Genomic DNA, 20000 nt, shown 5'->3' with positions numbered 1-20000 from the left:
GCCCAACCGAAAGAGTGGAAAGGGGCAGAGATTTCCAGGGTCGCCCCACCAGGGATGCAATACCCCAGTGCAGGCAGTCGGCCCTGCCCCGAACCTACTCGGTGGTTTGAAGGTTAACCTCTTGGGGAAAAGCAGCGATTCGCCTCGCGGTGCGTGCCTCCGCGGATCTAAACCCCCCTCGATCGATGTGGGGCCAGAGGACCCCTTTTCCCCGTACGAAACGGCCGGCTCACCATGGGCTCGACATCCGTGGGTCGGAGAGTTGAGCGCTTACGCGCGGCGGGACCTTATAACCTGCAGCGGCTGAGGAGCGAAGATTTCCAGGGTGGGCCCCCGGGGATGCCATACCCCGAGCAGCCAGTCGGCCCCGCTCCTAGCGCGCTGACGAGCAATGGAGTCTTCCCCGCGGCAGCCACCGCCCTCGCCTCGCCGTCGGTCGATGAAGAGCCGAGTTCGCCCTCCTCTGCTCGGGACTCGGAAACGGCCTGGCCTTCGCCTACTCCGTCGGGCAACTGCCTTCCGCCAGCCCCTTCCCTCGAATCCCCTTCTTCCATTTTAGACCCGATCAGGGGATTGGTCAGCCCAGCCCTGGGGTAGGAAGAGGGGTTGGGGTCGGTTCGGCTTCCGGTGCCCCCGCTCGGCCAAAGGTCCCCTCGCTTTGGAAGCACGCGAGGGTGCCGGGGTTATTTTCGGCTTGACGCCTAAGTCCGGTCCCTGCCGGCTCCCGTCGAGGCCCGCGGTCAAAACCAGCTCCCCGGCTGTCGGAGCCGGAGCCCCGCAGCCCGAGCGGACGCACCGAGTCCCTCATGTAAGGGATAGCCGCCCCTACGGAACGGCCCGGACTGGGACCAGGCTCCCCCAGGCGCCGAAGGGGTGGGTCGGCCGTGTTGCCGAAGCTTAGCCGGCGCTGATGACCGCAGCCCCTAACGACGCCCACAGGCGGGGGAGCCAAGGAGAGCACTAGGAAGACGTGGCGGGGTCGGACGGCTCAATTTCCAGGGTGGGACCCCGGGGGTTCAGTACCCCGGGCATCCGGTCGGTTTCGCCGGCGAGACCCCAAGCCTTCCACGGCCCCCTTCGTGGGTGCAGGGATACCGAGCAGGGTGGCTTAGACGCCAATTCCCCAGAAGTATTAGGGATAGGGTTTGTCCGGGCGCCATCCGCAGCGACAACCTCGCAAAAGAAGCTCTCTTCCACAAAGCACGGGCAACGTTCGGGTGCGAGTGTTGGTCTCCCATGGTCTACCGACTCCCCCGGGCGGCCCAAGCGTTACGCCCACGGCCGGGCCCTCGAGCAGGCGCACCCCTGGTGCCTCTCGTAAGGGAAGGCTACGGTCCTCAACCCCTCGTATGGCGGGGAGGGCGCATTTGAAACGCTAAAGGACGAGCCCTGTTCGGGACCTGGCGGGGATCCGCGGATTGGCGAGAGGGATGGGTCTGCCGTTGGTCAGAGGGGACGCACCCCTGGGACGCAGTTTGGCATTAGCGACCGATGGCCCATCTACGACCATGTACTCCGGGAGCGCCAAGGAGGACGCGGGTGGGCTTTGGGGGCAGACTCAATTTCCAGGGTCTGGGCGCCGGGGGTGCAATACCCTTAAGCGCTCATGTCGGTTTCGTCTGCCGCCCGCCTCTGGCCCGGCTCCTAGTGACGGGTGCTGTGAACGTGCGATCGTGCTTGCGGTTGAAGAGTTCGAAGGCTACCGCTGGGGATAACACGCCCGGGGAATTTAGAAAACCCCCCCCTCCGCTACAATCTCTGCTTCTGCCGGACTCGGAGGGGAGCCGCCCCGGGGGCGACCGCTCCCTCTCCTCTTCCGCGGCGTGCCGCGCGCTTCGCCGTCAGCAGCGGAGCGAACCTTTTTCTCGGTCCGCAGCTCTTCAGGCGTAGGCGGGCAGCGCTAACAGGGTACACTGGGGACCACTCGACCGCTACCGCTCCTACGGCAGACGACCCTACCTACCGCGGAAGCGCCACGGTGGGTCTAAGCCTCGTCCCCGCGAGGAGCAAGCGGGAGCCGTCCCTTTTCGTGCTGCGGAAATAAACCGTGGACACAGAAGTGTCTGCGCTCTCCGACCGGGCGGGGGGCGATTGGACTTGCCCGAGGGACACTAGGCGAGGCGCTACCGCGGGGAGCCGGAGCTCCTCGCTGGACGCTGCCGCCGCCAACGCCGCCGCCCCCCACCCACGGTACGGTGGAGTACGCCCGTTCCATACGCTTCGTAGCAAACCTCAGCCGAAGCAGAGAGTCCTACCGCTTGTGGCAGGAGCGGGGCCGTGCGAGGACCACACTGGCACCGCGCTACACAACCTTAGGCAGAGGACGACAGCCGCTCACGGGGAGCGGGGGATTGATGCGCGACCAAGACTGAGGCTAAGGAACGCTTTACCATAAACCGGCCGGGGCCAATACCCCTGACCGAGCAAAGTGCCTTGCCCCGCCGGATCGCGCTGTGTCAGATCGATCAAAAGAGCGGAGAGCCGAGACTCTACCGCTGGGAGTTTGTGGAGAACGGCCTGGCTTGCGTCCCGTCCTCCCGCCCTCGACCTCACATGGCTAGCCTCACCCGCCGGGAGCCACCCCATTGGGGACCGTAGGGCGGAGAAGGGGTCTCCGCGTCCGGAATTTTACTTGTGGAGAACGGCCTGGCTTACGTCCCGTCCTCCCGCCCTCGACCTCACATGGCTAGCCTCACCCGCCGGGCGCCACCCCATTGGGGACCGTAGGGCGGAGAAGGGGTCTCCGCGTCCGGAATTTTACTTGTGGAGAACGGCCTGGCTTACGTCCCGTCCTCCCGCCCTCGACCTCACATGGCTAGCCTCACCCGCCGGGCGCCACCCCATTGGGGACCGTAGGGCGGAGAAGGGGTCTCCGCGTCCGGAATTTTACTTGTGGAGAACGGCCTGGCTTACGTCCCGTCCTCCCGCCCTCGACCTCACATGGCTAGCCTCACCCGCCGGGCGCCACCCCATTGGGGACCGTAGGGCGGAGAAGGGGTCTCCGCGTCCGGAATTTCTTGTGGAGAACGGCCTGGCTTACGTCCCGTCCTCCCATGGCTAGCCTCACCCGCCGGGCGCCACCCCATTGGGGACCGTAGGGCGGAGAAGGGGTCTCCGCGTCCGGAATTTACTTGTGGAGAACGGCCTGGCTTACGTCCCGTCCTCCCGCCCTCGACCTCACATGGCTAGCCTACCCCGCCGGGCGCCACTCCATTGGGGATACGGTACAGCAAAGCGCGACGCCGCACGATGCCAACACTTTGTGCAAAAACCTGGCAGAGTCGACCAAAACCTCGCTTCTTTGACCGGTATTTTTGATGCTTTTCTCTGCCGCCGAAGGTGCACTGAGGGTCGGATCGCCCAAAATTTTTATGTTTTTGTCTGCGGTTCTTCCGAGAGGTGCCCGCCTGGCAGTTCTTTTTCAGCAGCCTTCGAAGGACATCCGGCGGGCAAGCCAGGGGTCGGCAGCCGCCGGCGGTGAGCCTTCCCCGGCAGGAGCAGGGCAGCTCGGACCGCAAAATTTTTTCGACTTTCGCCGAGGCCAAAAGCCCATGCACTTCGAAATCCTGCCCGCAGCGCCGTCTCCTGTCAGACTTCCCATGCCGCCTGCGGTGGTCCTCGCCCGGCAGAGAGAATCCGGAGTCGCCCTCTCACCGGTTCTTTTTCACCATTCCGGAGCTCTGAAATCTGCCGGACACCGAGTGGCCGAGGACGCTTCCAGGAGGGCGGCAGCGAGAGGCAGAGTGCCACCGGTCGGGTCCCCGGTTCTCCCACACTTTGAAAATTTTTCCCCGTTTGTTCTGGTGGGATGGAGAGAGAGCGTGGCTTATGCGCCCTCTGCCCCGCGGTACGCCCTTGGCTAGCCTTACGCCGGTGGTTCGCCAGGCCACCGGCACCTTGTACAGCGGGGTCGGCGTGGCTTATGCGCCCTCTCCCCCGCGGTCCGCCCTGGCTAGCCTTACGCCGGTGGTTCGCCAGGCCACCGGCACCTTGTATGGCGGGGACGGCGTGGCTTATGCGCCCGTCAACCCACCTGCTCGCCCCGGCTAGCCTTTTACCCGGAGGGCGCCACGCTCCGGGTACCAGTGAGCGGCACGAACCCAGTCATACCATGCCGCTCACCTCGCGCCCTCTCCGGCCTCCGCCGCGGAGACCTCCCGCTCTGTTCTGCGGAGAGCGATTATGGGCAAAATCTACAAAGTCCCCGATGGTTAAGGACGTAGACTGTTGAGCGGGACCTACACACTCTTGTAGCCGAAGGGGCTCGCCATTTCCCGCAGAAAATGGATCACCTCCCGCAGAGGAACATGAAATGCCCCTTTCCCGCGGGACCCGAAGGACCGCCCTGTCCGAGCAGGCCTCCAGGACCACGGCACGCAAAAGCGACTCAGTCCCGCTGGCATTACAAATCTGACTTAGTGCAAAAACCTGGCAGAGTCGACCAAAACCTCGCTTCTTTGACCGGTATTTTTGATGCTTTTCTCTGCCGCCGAAGGTGCACTGAGGGTGGGATCGGTTCGTTTTGGTCTGCGGTTCTTCCGAGAGGTGCCCGTCTCGGGGTTCTTTTTCAGCAGCCTTCGAAGGCCATCCGGCGGGCAAGCCAGGGGTTGGCAGCCGCCGGCGGTGAGCCTTCCCCGGCAGGAGCAGGGCAGCTCGGACCGCAAAATTTTTTCGACGTTCGCCGAGGCCAAAAGCCCATGCACTTTTAAAGCCTGCCCGCCGCGCCGTCTCCTGTCAGACTTCCCATGCCGCCTGCGGTGGTCCTCGCCCGGCAGAGAGAAGCCGGATTCGCCCTCTCACCGGTTCTTTTTCACCATTCCGGAGCTCTGAAATCTGCCGGACACCGAGTGGCCGAGGACGCTTCCAGGAGGGCGGCAGCGAGAGGCAGAGTGCCACCGGTCGGGTCCCCGGTTCTCCCACACTTTGAAAATTTTTCCCCGTTTGTTCTGGTGGGATGGAGAGAGAGCGTGGCTTATGCGCCCTCTGCCCCGCGGTACGCCCTTGGCTAGCCTTACGCCGGTGGTTCGCCAGGCCACCGGCACCTTGTACAGCGGGGTCGGCGTGGCTTATGCGCCCTCTCCCCCGCGGTCCGCCCTGGCTAGCCTTACGCCGGTGGTTCGCCAGGCCACCGGCACCTTGTATGGCGGGGACGGCGTGGCTTATGCGCCCGTCAACCCACCTGCTCGCCCCGGCTAGCCTTTTACCCGGAGGGCGCCACGCTCCGGGTACCAGTGAGCGGCACTAACCCAGTCATACCATGCCGCTCACCTCGCGCCCTCTCCGGCCTCCGCCGCGGAGACCTCCCGCTCTGTTCTGCGGAGAGCGATTACGGGCACAATCTACAAAGTCCCCGATGGTTAAGGACGTAGACTGTTGAGCGGGACCTACACACTCTTGTAGCCGAAGGGGCTCGCCATTTCCCGCAGAAAATGGATCACCTCCCGCAGAGGAACATGAAATGCCCCTTCCCGCGGGACCCGAAGGACCGCCCTGTCCGAGCAGGCCTCCAGGACCACGGCACGCAAAAGCGACTCAGTCCCGCTGGCATTACGGATCTGACTTAGTGCAAAAGCCTGGCAGAGTCGACCAAAACTCCCCTTCTCTGACCGGTATTTTTGCTGCTTCTCTCTGCCGCCGAAGGTGCACTGAAAGTCGGACCGGTCGGTTTTGGTCTGCGGTTCTTCCGAGAGGTGCCCGTCTCGGGGTTCTTTTTCAGCAGCCTTCGAAGGCGATCCGGCGGGCAAGCCAGGGGTTGGCAGCCGCCGGCGGTAAGCCTTCCCCGGCAGGAGCAGGGCAGCTCGGACCGCAAAATTTTTTCGACTTTCGCCGAGGACAAAAAGCCCAGCCACTTAGAAAGCCTGCCGCGGCGCCGTCTCCTGGCAGACGTCCCCGCCGCCTGCGGTGGTCCTCGCCCGGCAGTGAGAAACCAGAGTCGCCCTCTCTCCGGTTCTTTTTCACCATTCCGGAGCTCTGGAATCTGCCGTACTCCGAGTGACCGAGGACGCTTCCAGGAGGGCGGCAGCGAGAGGCAGAGTGCCACCGGTCGGGTCCCCGGTTCTCCCACACTTTGAAATTTTTTCCCCGTTTGTACTGGTGGGATGGAGAGAGAGCGTGGCTTAAGCGCCCTCTGCCCCGCGGTCCGCCCTGGCTAGCCTTACGCCGGTGGTTCGCCAGGCCACCGGCACCCTGTATGGCGGGGACGGCGTGGCTTATGCGCCCGTCAACCCACCTGCTCGCCCCGGCTAGCCTTTTACCCGGAGGGCGCCACGCTCCGGGTACCAGTGAGCGGCACGAACCCAGTCATACCATGCCGCTCACCTCGCGCCCTCTCCGGCCTCCGCCGCGGAGACCTCCCGCTCTGTTCTGCGGAGAGCGATTACGGGCACAATCTACAAAGTCCCCGATGGTTAAGGACGTAGACTGTTGAGCGGGACCTACACACTCTTGTAGCCGAAGGGGCTCGCCATTTCCCGCAGAAAATGGATCACCTCCCGCAGAGGAACATGAAATGCCCCTTCCCGCGGGACCCGAAGGACCGCCCTGTCCGAGCAGGCCTCCAGGACCACGGCACGCAAAAGCGACTCAGTCCCGCTGGCATTACGGATCTGACTTAGTGCAAAAGCCTGGCAGAGTCGACCAAAACTCCCCTTCTCTGACCGGTATTTTTGCTGCTTCTCTCTGCCGCCGAAGGTGCACTGAAAGTCGGACCGGTCGGTTTTGGTCTGCGGTTCTTCCGAGAGGTGCCCGTCTCGGGGTTCTTTTTCAGCAGCCTTCGAAGGCGATCCGGCGGGCAAGCCAGGGGTTGGCAGCCGCCGGCGGTAAGCCTTCCCCGGCAGGAGCAGGGCAGCTCGGACCGCAAAATTTTTTCGACTTTCGCCGAGGACAAAAAGCCCAGCCACTTAGAAAGCCTGCCGCGGCGCCGTCTCCTGTCAGACGTCCCCGCCGCCTGCGGTGGTCCTCGCCCGGCAGTGAGAAACCAGAGTCGCCCTCTCTCCGGTTCTTTTTCACCATTCCGGAGCTCTGGAATCTGCCGTACTCCGAGTGACCGAGGACGCTTCCAGGAGGGCGGCAGCGAGAGGCAGAGTGCCACCGGTCGGGTCCCCGGTTCTCCCACACTTTGAAATTTTTTTCCCCGTTTGTACTGGTGGGATGGAGAGAGAGCGTGGCTTAAGCGCCCTCTGCCCCGCGGTCCGCCCTGGCTAGCCTTACGCCGGTGGTTCGCCAGGCCACCGGCACCTTGTATGGCGGGGACGGCGTGGCTTATGCGCCCGTCAACCCACCTGCTCGCCCCGGCTAGCCTTTTACCCGGAGGGCGCCACGCTCCGGGTACCAGTGAGCGGCACGAACCCAGTCATACCATGCCGCTCACCTCGCGCCCTCTCCGGCCTCCGCCGCGGAGACCTCCCGCTCTGTTCTGCGGAGAGCGATTACGGGCACAATCTACAAAGTCCCCGATGGTTAAGGACGTAGACTGTTGAGCGGGACCTACACACTCTTGTAGCCGAAGGGGCTCGCCATTTCCCGCAGAAAATGGATCACCTCCCGCAGAGGAACATGAAATGCCCCTTCCCGCGGGACCCGAAGGACCGCCCTGTCCGAGCAGGCCTCCAGGACCACGGCACGCAAAAGCGACTCAGTCCCGCTGGCATTACGGATCTGACTTAGTGCAAAAGCCTGGCAGAGTCGACCAAAACTCCCCTTCTCTGACCGGTATTTTTGCTGCTTCTCTCTGCCGCCGAAGGTGCACTGAAAGTCGGACCGGTCGGTTTTGGTCTGCGGTTCTTCCGAGAGGTGCCCGTCTCGGGGTTCTTTTTCAGCAGCCTTCGAAGGCGATCCGGCGGGCAAGCCAGGGGTTGGCAGCCGCCGGCGGTAAGCCTTCCCCGGCAGGAGCAGGGCAGCTCGGACCGCAAAATTTTTTCGACTTTCGCCGAGGACAAAAAGCCCAGCCACTTAGAAAGCCTGCCGCGGCGCCGTCTCCTGTCAGACGTCCCCGCCGCCTGCGGTGGTCCTCGCCCGGCAGAGAGAAGCCGGATTCGCCCTCTCTCCGGTTCTTTTTCACCATTCCGGAGCTCTGAAATCTGCCGTACTCCGAGTGACCGAGGACGCTTCCAGGAGGGCGGCAGCGAGAGGCAGAGTGCCACCGGTCGGGTCCCCGGTTCTCCCACACTTAGAGAATTTTTCGCTTGGTGCTGCTGCGAGGACGTAGGTCTTTCGACCGGGGCAAGCCTGGAGGGCGGTAGCCGGGTTTGGCGCCCTATTCCCGGCTAGCTCTCGGCGGCTTCACCCGGTTGGAGCTCCGACTTCCATGGGCATGTTCCTTACCGGGACCTACGGCAAAGTGTGGCCGAGGGACAGTGACACATTCCCGGGTAGCCTGAGTGGCTGCTCCCGCTGAGCCACTTCCATGGGCATTATTCCTCCCCGGGACTTGCCGCCAAGTCTTGGCCGGGGGACAGTGACACATTCCCGGGTAGCCTGAGTGGCTGCTCCCGCTGAGCCACTTCCATGGGCACTATTCCTCCCCGGGACCTGCCGCCAAGTCTGGCCGGGGGACAGTGACACATTCCCGGGTAGCCCGAGTGGCTGCTCCCGCTGAGCTACTTCCATGGGCACTATTCCTCCCCGGGACTTGCCGCCAAGTCTTGGCCGGGGGACAGTGACACATTGCCGGGTAGCCTGAGTGGCTGCTCCCGCTGAGCTCTTACTTCCATGGGCATGTTCCTGACCGGGACCAACTACCAAGTGTGGCCGGGTTTCGAGCTCCAAACTCGGCTTGCACTTGGTGGCCAAGGGGGTCCCCTCCGCTCCGGGAAGGGCGCCCTCCAGCGGGCAGACGAGGGTACTTCTAGTCTGCCCGAGCTCCATGGGGCCCCTCTCGCCCCTAGGCTCCCCGCCCAGGGTTCCAGGGTCCCGGCTACAGCCACCCAGCCGAGTCCCATATAGGGTACCGGGCCTGGCAGGAATCATGCCGGAATTAGTGAGACCTCCTCGGCCGCGGCTCAGCCGCAAAACTCCCTTTCGCGGTTCTCTTCCCACCAACTTCCATGGGCATGTTCCTCACCGGGACCTCCGACCAAGTGTGGCCGGGGAACAGTCACCCATGCCCGGGCAGCCTCAGCGAGTGCTCCCGCTGAGGTCAACTTGGAGGTTGGAGCTCCGACTTCCATGGGCACTATTCCTCCCCGGGACCTGCCGCCAAGTCTGGCCGGGGGACAGTGACACATTCCCGGGTAGCCTGAGCGGATGCTCCCGCTGAACTCTTTAGTTCCATGGGCATGTTCCTCATCAGGAACCCAACGACCAAGGGTGGCCGAGGGACAGTGACACATTCTCGGGTAGCCTGAGTGGCTGCTCCCGCTGAGCTACTTCCATGAGCACTATTCCTCCCCGGGACCTGCCGCCAAGTCTGGCCGGGGGACAGTGACACATTCCCGGGTAGCCTGAGTGGCTGCTCCCGCTGAGCTACTTCCATGGGCACTATTCCTCCCCGGGACTTGCCGCCAAGTCTTGGCCGGGGGACAGTGACACATTCCCGGGTAGCCTGAGTGGCTGCTCCCGCTGAGGTACTTCCATGAGCACTATTCCTCCCCGGGACTTGCCGCCAAGTCTTGGCCGGGGGACAGTGACACATTCCCGGGTAGCCTGAGTGGCTGCTCCCGCTGAGCTCCGACTTCCATGGCCATGTTCCTCACCGGGACCTCCGACCAAGCCTGGCCGGGTTTCGAGCTCCAAACTCGGCTTGCACTTGGTGGCCAAGGGGGTCCCCTCCGCTCCGGAAAGGGCGCCCTCCAGCGGGCAGACGAGGGTACTTCTAGTCTGCCCGAGCTCCATGGGGCCCCTCTCGCCCCTAGGCTCCCCGCCCAGGGTTCCAGGGTCACGGATCCAACCACCATGCCGAGTCCGGTTTGGGGACCGGGAATGGCAGGAATCAAGCCGGGATCGGTGCGCCCTCCTCGGCCGCGGCTTAGCGCAAAAACTCCCTTTCGCGGTTCTCTTCCCTTCAACTTCCATGGGCACGTTCCACACCGGGACCTACGACCAAGTGAGCCCGGGGAACAGTCACCCATGCCCGGGCAGCCTCAGCAAGTGCTCCCGCTGAGGGCAATTTGGAGTTTGGAGCTCCGACTTCCATGGGCATGTTCCTCACCGGGACCTACGACCAAGCGTGGCCGAGAACAGTGACACATTCCCGGGTAAGCTTGAGCGGCTGCTCCCGCTGAACTCTTACTTCCATGGGCATGTTCCTCATCAGAAACCCAACGACCAAGTGTGGCCGAGGGACAGTGACACATTCACGGGTAGCCTCAGCAGCTGCTCCCGCTGAGCTACTTCCATGGGCACTATTCCTCCCCGGGACTTGCCGCCAAGTCTGGCCGGGGGACAGTGACACATTCCCGGGTAGCCTGAGTGGCTGCTCCCGCTGAGCTACTTCCATGGGCACTCTTCCTCCCCGGGACTTGCCGCCAAGTCTTGGCCGGGGGACAGTGACACATTCCCGGGTAAGCCTGAGCGGCTGCTCCCGCTGAACTCTTACTTCCATGGGCACTATTCCTCCCCGGGACTTGCCGCCAAGTCTTGGCCGGGGGACAGTGACACATTCCCGTGTAGCCTGAGTGGCTGCTCCCGCTGAGCTCCGACTTCCATGGCCATGTTCCTCACCGGGACCTCCGACCAAGCCTGGCCGGGTTTCGAGCTCCAAACTCGGCTTGCACTTGGTGGCCAAGGGGGTCCCCTCCGCTCCGGGAAGGGCGCCCTCCAGCGGGCAGACGAGGGTACTTCTAGTCTGCCCGAGCTCCATGGGGCCCCTCTCGCCCCTAGGCTCCCCGCCCAGGGTTCCAGGGTCACGGATCCAACCACCATGCCGAGTCCGGTTTGGGGACCGGGAATGGCAGGAATCAAGCCGGGATCGGTGCGCCCTCCTCGGCCGCGGCTTAGCGCAAAAACTCCCTTTCGCGGTTCTCTTCCCTTCAACTTCCATGGGCACGTTCCACACCGGGACCTACGACCAAGTGAGCCCGGGGAACAGTCACCCATGCCCGGGCAGCCTCAGCAAGTGCTCCAGCTGAGGTCAATTTGGAGTTTGGAGCTCCGACTTCCATGGGCATGTTCCTCACCGGGACCTACGACCAAGCGTGGCCGAGAACAGTGACACATTCCCGGGTAAGCCTTAGCGGCTTCTCCCGCTGAGCTCCGACTTCCATGAGCACTATTCCTCCCCGGGACTTGCCGCCAAGTCTGGCCTGGGGGGACAGTGACACATTCCCGGGAAGCCTGTGCGGCTGCTCCCGCTAGGCTCTTACTTCCATGGGCATTATTCCTCCCCGGGACTTGCCGCCAAGTCTGGCCGGAGGACAGTGACTCTTGGCCGGATAGGCCAAGTGGCTTCTCCCGCTGACTTGCCCCTTTGGAAGTAGTAGCTCCTACTTCCATGGGCATTATTCCTCCCCGGGACCTACTGCCAAGTGTGGCCGGGGAACAGTGACTCTTGGCCGGATAGGCCAAGTGGCTTCTCCCGCTGACTTGCCCCTTTGGAAGTAGGAGCTACGACTTCCATGGGCATTATTCCTCCCCGGGACTTGCCGCCAAGTCTAGCCGGGGGACAGTGACACTTGGCCGGATAGGCCAACTGGCTGCTCCCGCTTAAGTGCCCCTTTGGAAGTGGTAGCTCTCACTTCCATGGGCATTATTCCTCTCGCTGACCTACAGCCAAGTGTCTTCACCCTTTGGAAGTAGTAGCTCCTACTTCCATGGGCATCATTCCTCCCCGGGACTTGCCGCCAAGTCAGGCCGGGGGACAGTGACATGTGGCCGGATAGGCCAAGTGGCTTCTCCCGCTGACTTGCCCCTTTGGAAGTAGTAGCTCCTACTTCCATGGGCATTATTCCTCCCCGGGACCTACTGCCAAGTGTGGCCGGGGAACAGTGACCCTTGGCCGGGTAGGTCAAGTGGCTTCTCCCGCTGACTTGCCCCTTTGGAAGTAGTAGCTCCTACTTCCATGGGCATTATTCCTCCCCGGGACCTACTGCCAAGTGTGGCCGGGGAACAGTGACCCTTGGCCGGGTAGGCCAAGTGGCTTCTCCCGCTGACTTGCCCCTTTGGAAGTAGTAGCTCCTACTTCCATGGGCATTATTCCTCCCCGGGACCTACTGCCTAGTGTGGCCGGGGAACAGTGACTCTTGGCCGGATAGGCCAACTGGCTTCTCCCGCTGACTTGCCCCTTTGGAAGTAGTAGCTCCTACTTCCATGGGCATTATTCCTCCCCGGGACCTACTGCCTAGTGTAGCCGGGGAACAGTGACTCTTGGCCGTATAGGCCAACTGGCTTCTCCCGCTGACTTGCCCCTTTGGAAGTAGGAGCTCTTACTTCCAAGGGCATTACACCTCTCGGGCACTTAGAGCCAAGTGTCTTCACCCTTTGGAGGTAGTAGCTCCTACTTCCATGGGCATTATTCCTCCCAGGGACCTACTGCCAAATGTGGCCGGGGAACAGTGACTCTAGGCCGGATAGGCCAACTGGCTTCTCCCGCTGACTTGCCCCTTTGGGAGTAGTACCTCCTACTTCCATGGGCATTATTCCTCCCCGGGACCTACTGCCAAGTGTGGCCGGGGAACAGTGACCCTTGGCCGGATAGGCCAAGTGGCTTCTCCCGCTGACTTGCCCCTTTGGGAGTAGTACCTCCTACTTCCATGGGCATTATTCCTCCCCGGGACCTACTGCCAAGTGTGGCCGGGGAACAGTGACCCTTGGCCGGATAGGCCAAGTGGCTTCTCCCGCTGACTTGCCCCTTTGGAAGTAGTAGCTCTTACTTCCATGGGCATTATACCTCTCGGGGACTTAGAGCCAAGTGTCTTCACCCTTTGAAGGTAGTAGCTCCTACTTCCATGGGCATTATTCCTCCCCGGGACCTACTGCCAAGTGTGGCCGGGGAACAGTGACCCTTGGCCGGGTAGGCCAAGTGGCTTCTCCCGCTGACTTGCCCCTTTGGAAGTAGTAGCTCCTACTTCCATGGGCATTATTCCTCCCCGGGACCTACTGCCAAGTGTGGCCGGGGAACAGTGACCCTTGGCCGGATAGGCCAACTGGCTGCTCCCGCTGACTTGCCCCTTTGGAAGTAGGAGCTCTTACTTCCATGGGCATTATACCTCTCGGGCACTTAGAGCCAAGTGTCTTCACCCTTTGGAGGTAGTAGCTCCTACTTCCATGGGCATTATTCCTCCCCGGGACCTACTGCCAAGTGTGGCCGGGGAACAGTGACTCTTGGCCGGATAGGCCAACTGGCTTCTCCCGCTGACTTGCCCCTTTGGAAGTAGGAGCTCTTACTTCCATGGGCATTATTCCTCCTCGGGACCTACTGCCAAGTGTGGCCGGGGAACAGTGACTCTTGGCCGGATAGGCCAACTGGCTTCTCCCGCTGACTTGCCCCTTTGGAAGTAGGAGCTCTTACTTCCATGGGCATTATTCCTCCCCGGGACCTACTGCCAAGTGTGGCCGGGGAACAGTGACCCTTGGCCGGATAGGCCAACTGGCTGCTCCCGCTGACTTGCCCCTTTGGAAGTAGAGGCTCCTACTTCCATGGGCATTATTCCTCCCCGGGACCTACTGCCAAGTGTGGCCGGGGAACAGTGACCCTTGGCCGGATAGGCCAACTGGCTGCTCCCGCTGACTTGCCCCTTTGGAAGTAGGAGCTCTTACTTCCATGGGCATTATACCTCTCGGGCACTTAGAGCCAAGTGTCTTCACCCTTTGGAGGTAGTAGCTCCTACTTCCATGGGCATTATTCCTCCCCGGGACCTACTGCCAAGTGTGGCCGGGGAACAGTGACTCTTGGCCGGATAGGCCAACTGGCTTCTCCCGCTGACTTGCCCCTTTGGAAGTAGGAGCTCTTACTTCCATGGGCATTATTCCTCCTCGGGACCTACTGCCAAGTGTGGCCGGGGAACAGTGACTCTTGGCCGGATAGGCCAACTGGCTTCTCCCGCTGACTTGCCCCTTTGGAAGTAGGAGCTCTTACTTCCATGGGCATTATTCCTCCCCGGGACCTACTGCCAAGTGTGGCCGGGGAACAGTGACCCTTGGCCGGATAGGCCAACTGGCTGCTCCCGCTGACTTGCCCCTTTGGAAGTAGAGGCTCCTACTTCCATGGGCATTATTCCTCCCCGGGACCTACTGCCAAGTGTGGCCGGGGAACAGTGACCCTTGGCCGGATAGGCCAACTGGCTGCTCCCGCTGACTTGCCCCTTTGGAAGTAGGAGCTCTTACTTCCATGGGCATTATACCTCTCGGGGTCTTAGAGCCAAGTGTCTTCACCCTTTGAAGGTAGTAGCTCCTACTTCCATGGGCATTATTCCTCCCCGGGACCTACTGCCAAATGTGGCCGGGGAACAGTGACTCTAGGCCGGATAGGCCAACTGGCTTCTCCCGCTGACTTGCCCCTTTGGAAGTAGTAGCTCCTACTTCCATGGGCATTATTCCTCCCCGGGACCTACTGCCAAGTGTGGCCGGGGAACAGTGACTCTTGGCCGGATAGGCCAACTGGCTTCTCCCGCTGACTTGCCCCTTTGGAAGTAGTAGCTCCTACTTCCATGGGCATTATTCCTCCCCGGGACCTACTGCCTAGTGTAGCCGGGGAACAGTGACTCTTGGCCGGATAGGCCAACTGGCTTCTCCCGCTGACTTGCCCCTTTGGAAGTAGGAGCTCTTACTTCCAAGGGCATTACACCTCTCGGGCACTTAGAGCCAAGTGTCTTCACCCTTTGGAGGTAGTAGCTCCTACTTCCATGGGCATTATTCCTCCCAGGGACCTACTGCCAAATGTGGCCGGGGAACAGTGACTCTAGGCCGGATAGGCCAACTGGCTTCTCCCGCTGACTTGCCCCTTTGGAAGTAGTAGCTCCTACTTCCATGGGCATTATTCCTCCCCGGGACCTACTGCCTAGTGTGGCCGGGGAACAGTGACTCTTGGCCGGATAGGCCAACTGGCTTCTCCCGCTGACTTGCCCCTTTGGAAGTAGTAGCTCCTACTTCCATGGGCATTATTCCTCCCCGGGACCTACTGCCTAGTGTAGCCGGGGAACAGTGACTCTTGGCCGGATAGGCCAACTGGCTTCTCCCGCTGACTTGCCCCTTTGGAAGTAGGAGCTCTTACTTCCAAGGGCATTACACCTCTCGGGCACTTAGAGCCAAGTGTCTTCACCCTTTGGAGGTAGTAGCTCCTACTTCCATGGGCATTATTCCTCCCAGGGACCTACTGCCAAATGTGGCCGGGGAACAGTGACTCTAGGCCGGATAGGCCAACTGGCTTCTCCCGCTGACTTGCCCCTTTGGGAGTAGTACCTCCTACTTCCATGGGCATTATTCCTCCCCGGGACCTACTGCCAAGTGTGGCCGGGGAACAGTGACCCTTGGCCGGATAGGCCAAGTGGCTTCTCCCGCTGACTTGCCCCTTTGGAAGTAGTAGCTCTTACTTCCATGGGCATTATACCTCTCGGGGACTTAGAGCCAAGTGTCTTCACCCTTTGAAGGTAGTAGCTCCTACTTCCATGGGCATTATTCCTCCCCGGGACCTACTGCCAAGTGTGGCCGGGGAACAGTGACCCTTGGCCGGGTAGGCCAAGTGGCTTCTCCCGCTGACTTGCCCCTTTGGAAGTAGTAGCTCCTACTTCCATGGGCATTATTCCTCCCCGGGACCTACTGCCAAGTGTGGCCGGGGAACAGTGACCCTTGGCCGGATAGGCCAACTGGCTGCTCCCGCTGACTTGCCCCTTTGGAAGTAGGAGCTCTTACTTCCATGGGCATTATACCTCTCGGGCACTTAGAGCCAAGTGTCTTCACCCTTTGGAGGTAGTAGCTCCTACTTCCATGGGCATTATTCCTCCCCGGGACCTACTGCCAAGTGTGGCCGGGGAACAGTGACTCTTGGCCGGATAGGCCAACTGGCTTCTCCCGCTGACTTGCCCCTTTGGAAGTAGGAGCTCTTACTTCCATGGGCATTATTCCTCCTCGGGACCTACTGCCAAGTGTGGCCGGGGAACAGTGACTCTTGGCCGGATAGGCCAACTGGCTTCTCCCGCTGACTTGCCCCTTTGGAAGTAGGAGCTCTTACTTCCATGGGCATTATTCCTCCCCGGGACCTACTGCCAAGTGTGGCCGGGGAACAGTGACCCTTGGCCGGATAGGCCAACTGGCTGCTCCCGCTGACTTGCCCCTTTGGAAGTAGAGGCTCCTACTTCCATGGGCATTATTCCTCCCCGGGACCTACTGCCAAGTGTGGCCGGGGAACAGTGACCCTTGGCCGGATAGGCCAACTGGCTGCTCCCGCTGACTTGCCCCTTTGGAAGTAGGAGCTCTTACTTCCATGGGCATTATACCTCTCGGGCACTTAGAGCCAAGTGTCTTCACCCTTTGGAGGTAGTAGCTCCTACTTCCATGGGCATTATTCCTCCTCGGGACCTACTGCCAAGTGTGGCCGGGGAACAGTGACTCTTGGCCGGATAGGCCAACTGGCTTCTCCCGCTGACTTGCCCCTTTGGAAGTAGGAGCTCTTACTTCCATGGGCATTATTCCTCCCCGGGACCTACTGCCAAGTGTGGCCGGGGAACAGTGACCCTTGGCCGGATAGGCCAACTGGCTGCTCCCGCTGACTTGCCCCTTTGGAAGTAGAGGCTCCTACTTCCATGGGCATTATTCCTCCCCGGGACCTACTGCCAAGTGTGGCCGGGGAACAGTGACCCTTGGCCGGATAGGCCAACTGGCTGCTCCCGCTGACTTGCCCCTTTGGAAGTAGGAGCTCTTACTTCCATGGGCATTATACCTCTCGGGGTCTTAGAGCCAAGTGTCTTCACCCTTTGAAGGTAGTAGCTCCTACTTCCATGGGCATTATTCCTCCCCGGGACCTACTGCCAAATGTGGCCGGGGAACAGTGACTCTAGGCCGGATAGGCCAACTGGCTTCTCCCGCTGACTTGCCCCTTTGGAAGTAGTAGCTCCTACTTCCATGGGCATTATTCCTCCCCGGGACCTACTGCCAAGTGTGGCCGGGGAACAGTGACTCTTGGCCGGATAGGCCAACTGGCTTCTCCCGCTGACTTGCCCCTTTGGAAGTAGTAGCTCCTACTTCCATGGGCATTATTCCTCCCCGGGACCTACTGCCTAGTGTAGCCGGGGAACAGTGACTCTTGGCCGGATAGGCCAACTGGCTTCTCCCGCTGACTTGCCCCTTTGGAAGTAGGAGCTCTTACTTCCAAGGGCATTACACCTCTCGGGCACTTAGAGCCAAGTGTCTTCACCCTTTGGAGGTAGTAGCTCCTACTTCCATGGGCATTATTCCTCCCAGGGACCTACTGCCAAATGTGGCCGGGGAACAGTGACTCTAGGCCGGATAGGCCAACTGGCTTCTCCCGCTGACTTGCCCCTTTGGAAGTAGTAGCTCCTACTTCCATGGGCATTATTCCTCCCCGGGACCTACTGCCTAGTGTGGCCGGGGAACAGTGACTCTTGGCCGGATAGGCCAACTGGCTTCTCCCGCTGACTTGCCCCTTTGGAAGTAGTAGCTCCTACTTCCATGGGCATTATTCCTCCCCGGGACCTACTGCCTAGTGTAGCCGGGGAACAGTGACTCTTGGCCGGATAGGCCAACTGGCTTCTCCCGCTGACTTGCCCCTTTGGAAGTAGGAGCTCTTACTTCCAAGGGCATTACACCTCTCGGGCACTTAGAGCCAAGTGTCTTCACCCTTTGGAGGTAGTAGCTCCTACTTCCATGGGCATTATTCCTCCCAGGGACCTACTGCCAAATGTGGCCGGGGAACAGTGACTCTAGGCCGGATAGGCCAACTGGCTTCTCCCGCTGACTTGCCCCTTTGGAAGTAGTAGCTCCTACTTCCATGGGCATTATTCCTCCCCGGGACCTACTGCCTAGTGTGGCCGGGGAACAGTGACTCTTGGCCGGATAGGCCAACTGGCTTCTCCCGCTGACTTGCCCCTTTGGAAGTAGGAGCTCTTACTTCCATGGGCATTATTCCTCCTCGGGACCTACTGCCAAGTGTGGCCGGGGAACAGTGACTCTTGGCCGGTTAGGCCAACTGGCTTCTCCCGCTGACTTGCCCCTTTGGAAGTAGGAGCTCTTACTTCCATGGGCATTATTCCTCCCCGGGACCTACTGCCAAGTGTGGCCGGGGTACAGTGACTCTTGGCCGGATAGGCGAAGTGGCTTCTCCCGCTGACTTGCCCCTTTGGAAGTAGGAGCTCCTACTTCCATGGGCATTATTCCTCCCCGGGACCTACTGCCAAGTGTGGCCGGGGTACAGTGACTCTTGGCCGGATAGGCGAAGTGGCTTCTCCCGCTGACTTGCCCCTTTGGAAGTAGGAGCTCCTACTTCCATGGGCATTATTCCTCCCCGGGACTTGCCGCCAAGTCTGGCCGGGGGACAGTGACACTTGGCCGGGTAGGCGAAGTGGCTTCTCCCGCTGACTTGCCCCTTTGGAAGTAGGAGCTCCTACTTCCATGGGCATTATTCCTCCCCGGGACTTGCCGCCAAGTCTGGCCGGGGGACAGTGACACTTGGCCGGGTAGGCGAAGTGGCTTCTCCCGCTGACTTGCCCCTTTGGAAGTAGGAGCTCCTACTTCCATGGGCATTATTCCTCCCCGGGACTTGCCGCCAAGTCTGGCCGGGGGACAGTGACACTTGGCCGGGTAGGCGAAGTGGCTTCTCCCGCTGACTTGCCCCTTTGGAAGTAGGAGCTCCTACTTCCATGGGCATTATTCCTCCCCGGGACTTGCCGCCAAGTCTGGCCGGGGGACAGTGACACTTGGCCGGGTAGGCGAAGTGGCTTCTCCCGCTGACTTGCCCCTTTGGAAGTAGGAGCTCCTACTTCCATGGGCATTATTCCTCCCCGGGACTTGCCGCCAAGTCTGGCCGGGGGACAGTGACACTTGGCCGGGTAGGCGAAGTGGCTTCTCCCGCTGACTTGCCCCTTTGGAAGTAGGAGCTCCTACTTCCATGGGCATTATTCCTCCCCGGGACTTGCCGCCAAGTCTGGCCGGGGGACAGTGACACTTGGCCGGGTAGGCGAAGTGGCTTCTCCCGCTGACTTGCCCCTTTGGAAGTAGGAGCTCCTACTTCCATGGGCATTATTCCTCCCCGGGACTTGCCGCCAAGTCTGGCCGGGGGACAGTGACACTTGGCCGGGTAGGCGAAGTGGCTTCTCCCGCTGACTTGCCCCTTTGGAAGTAGGAGCTCCTACTTCCATGGGCATTATTCCTCCCCGGGACTTGCCGCCAAGTCTGGCCGGGGGACAGTGACACTTGGCCGGGTAGGCGAAGTGGCTTCTCCCGCTGACTTGCCCCTTTGGAAGTAGGAGCTCCTACTTCCATGGGCATTATTCCTCCCCGGGACTTGCCGCCAAGTCTGGCCGGGGGACAGTGACACTTGGCCGGGTAGGCGAAGTGGCTTCTCCCGCTGACTTGCCCCTTTGGAAGTAGGAGCTCCTACTTCCATGGGCATTATTCCTCCCCGGGACTTGCCGCCAAGTCTGGCCGGGGAACAGTGACATGCGGCCGGATACGGCCGAGCGGCTGCTCCCGCTGACGTCATCACTTTGGAAGTAGGAGCTCCTACTTCCATGGGCTTGTTCCTCCCCGGGACTTGCCGCCAAGTCTGGCCGGGGGACAGTGACATGTGGCCGGATAGGCCAACTGGCTGCTCCCGCTGAGCTCCTACTTCCATGGGCTTGCCCCTCCCCGGGACTTGCCGCCAAGTCTGGCCGGGGAACAGTGACATGCGGCCGGATACGGCCGAGCGGCTGCTCCCGTTGACGTCATCACTTTGGAAGTAGGAGCTCCTACTTCCATGGGCTTGTTCCTCCCCGGGACTTGCCGCCAAGTCTGGCCGGGGGACAGTGACATGTGGCCGCATAGGCCAACTGGCTGCTCCCGCTGAGCTCCTACTTCCATGGGCTTGTTCCTCCCCGGGACTTGCCGCCAAGTCTGGACGGGGGACAGTGACA

This window comes from Engystomops pustulosus, unplaced genomic scaffold, assembly GCF_040894005.1.
Source record: "Engystomops pustulosus unplaced genomic scaffold, aEngPut4.maternal MAT_SCAFFOLD_437, whole genome shotgun sequence".
Classification (NCBI taxonomy): Eukaryota; Metazoa; Chordata; class Amphibia; order Anura; family Leptodactylidae; genus Engystomops; species Engystomops pustulosus.
This window is presented reverse-complemented; position numbering follows the sequence as displayed.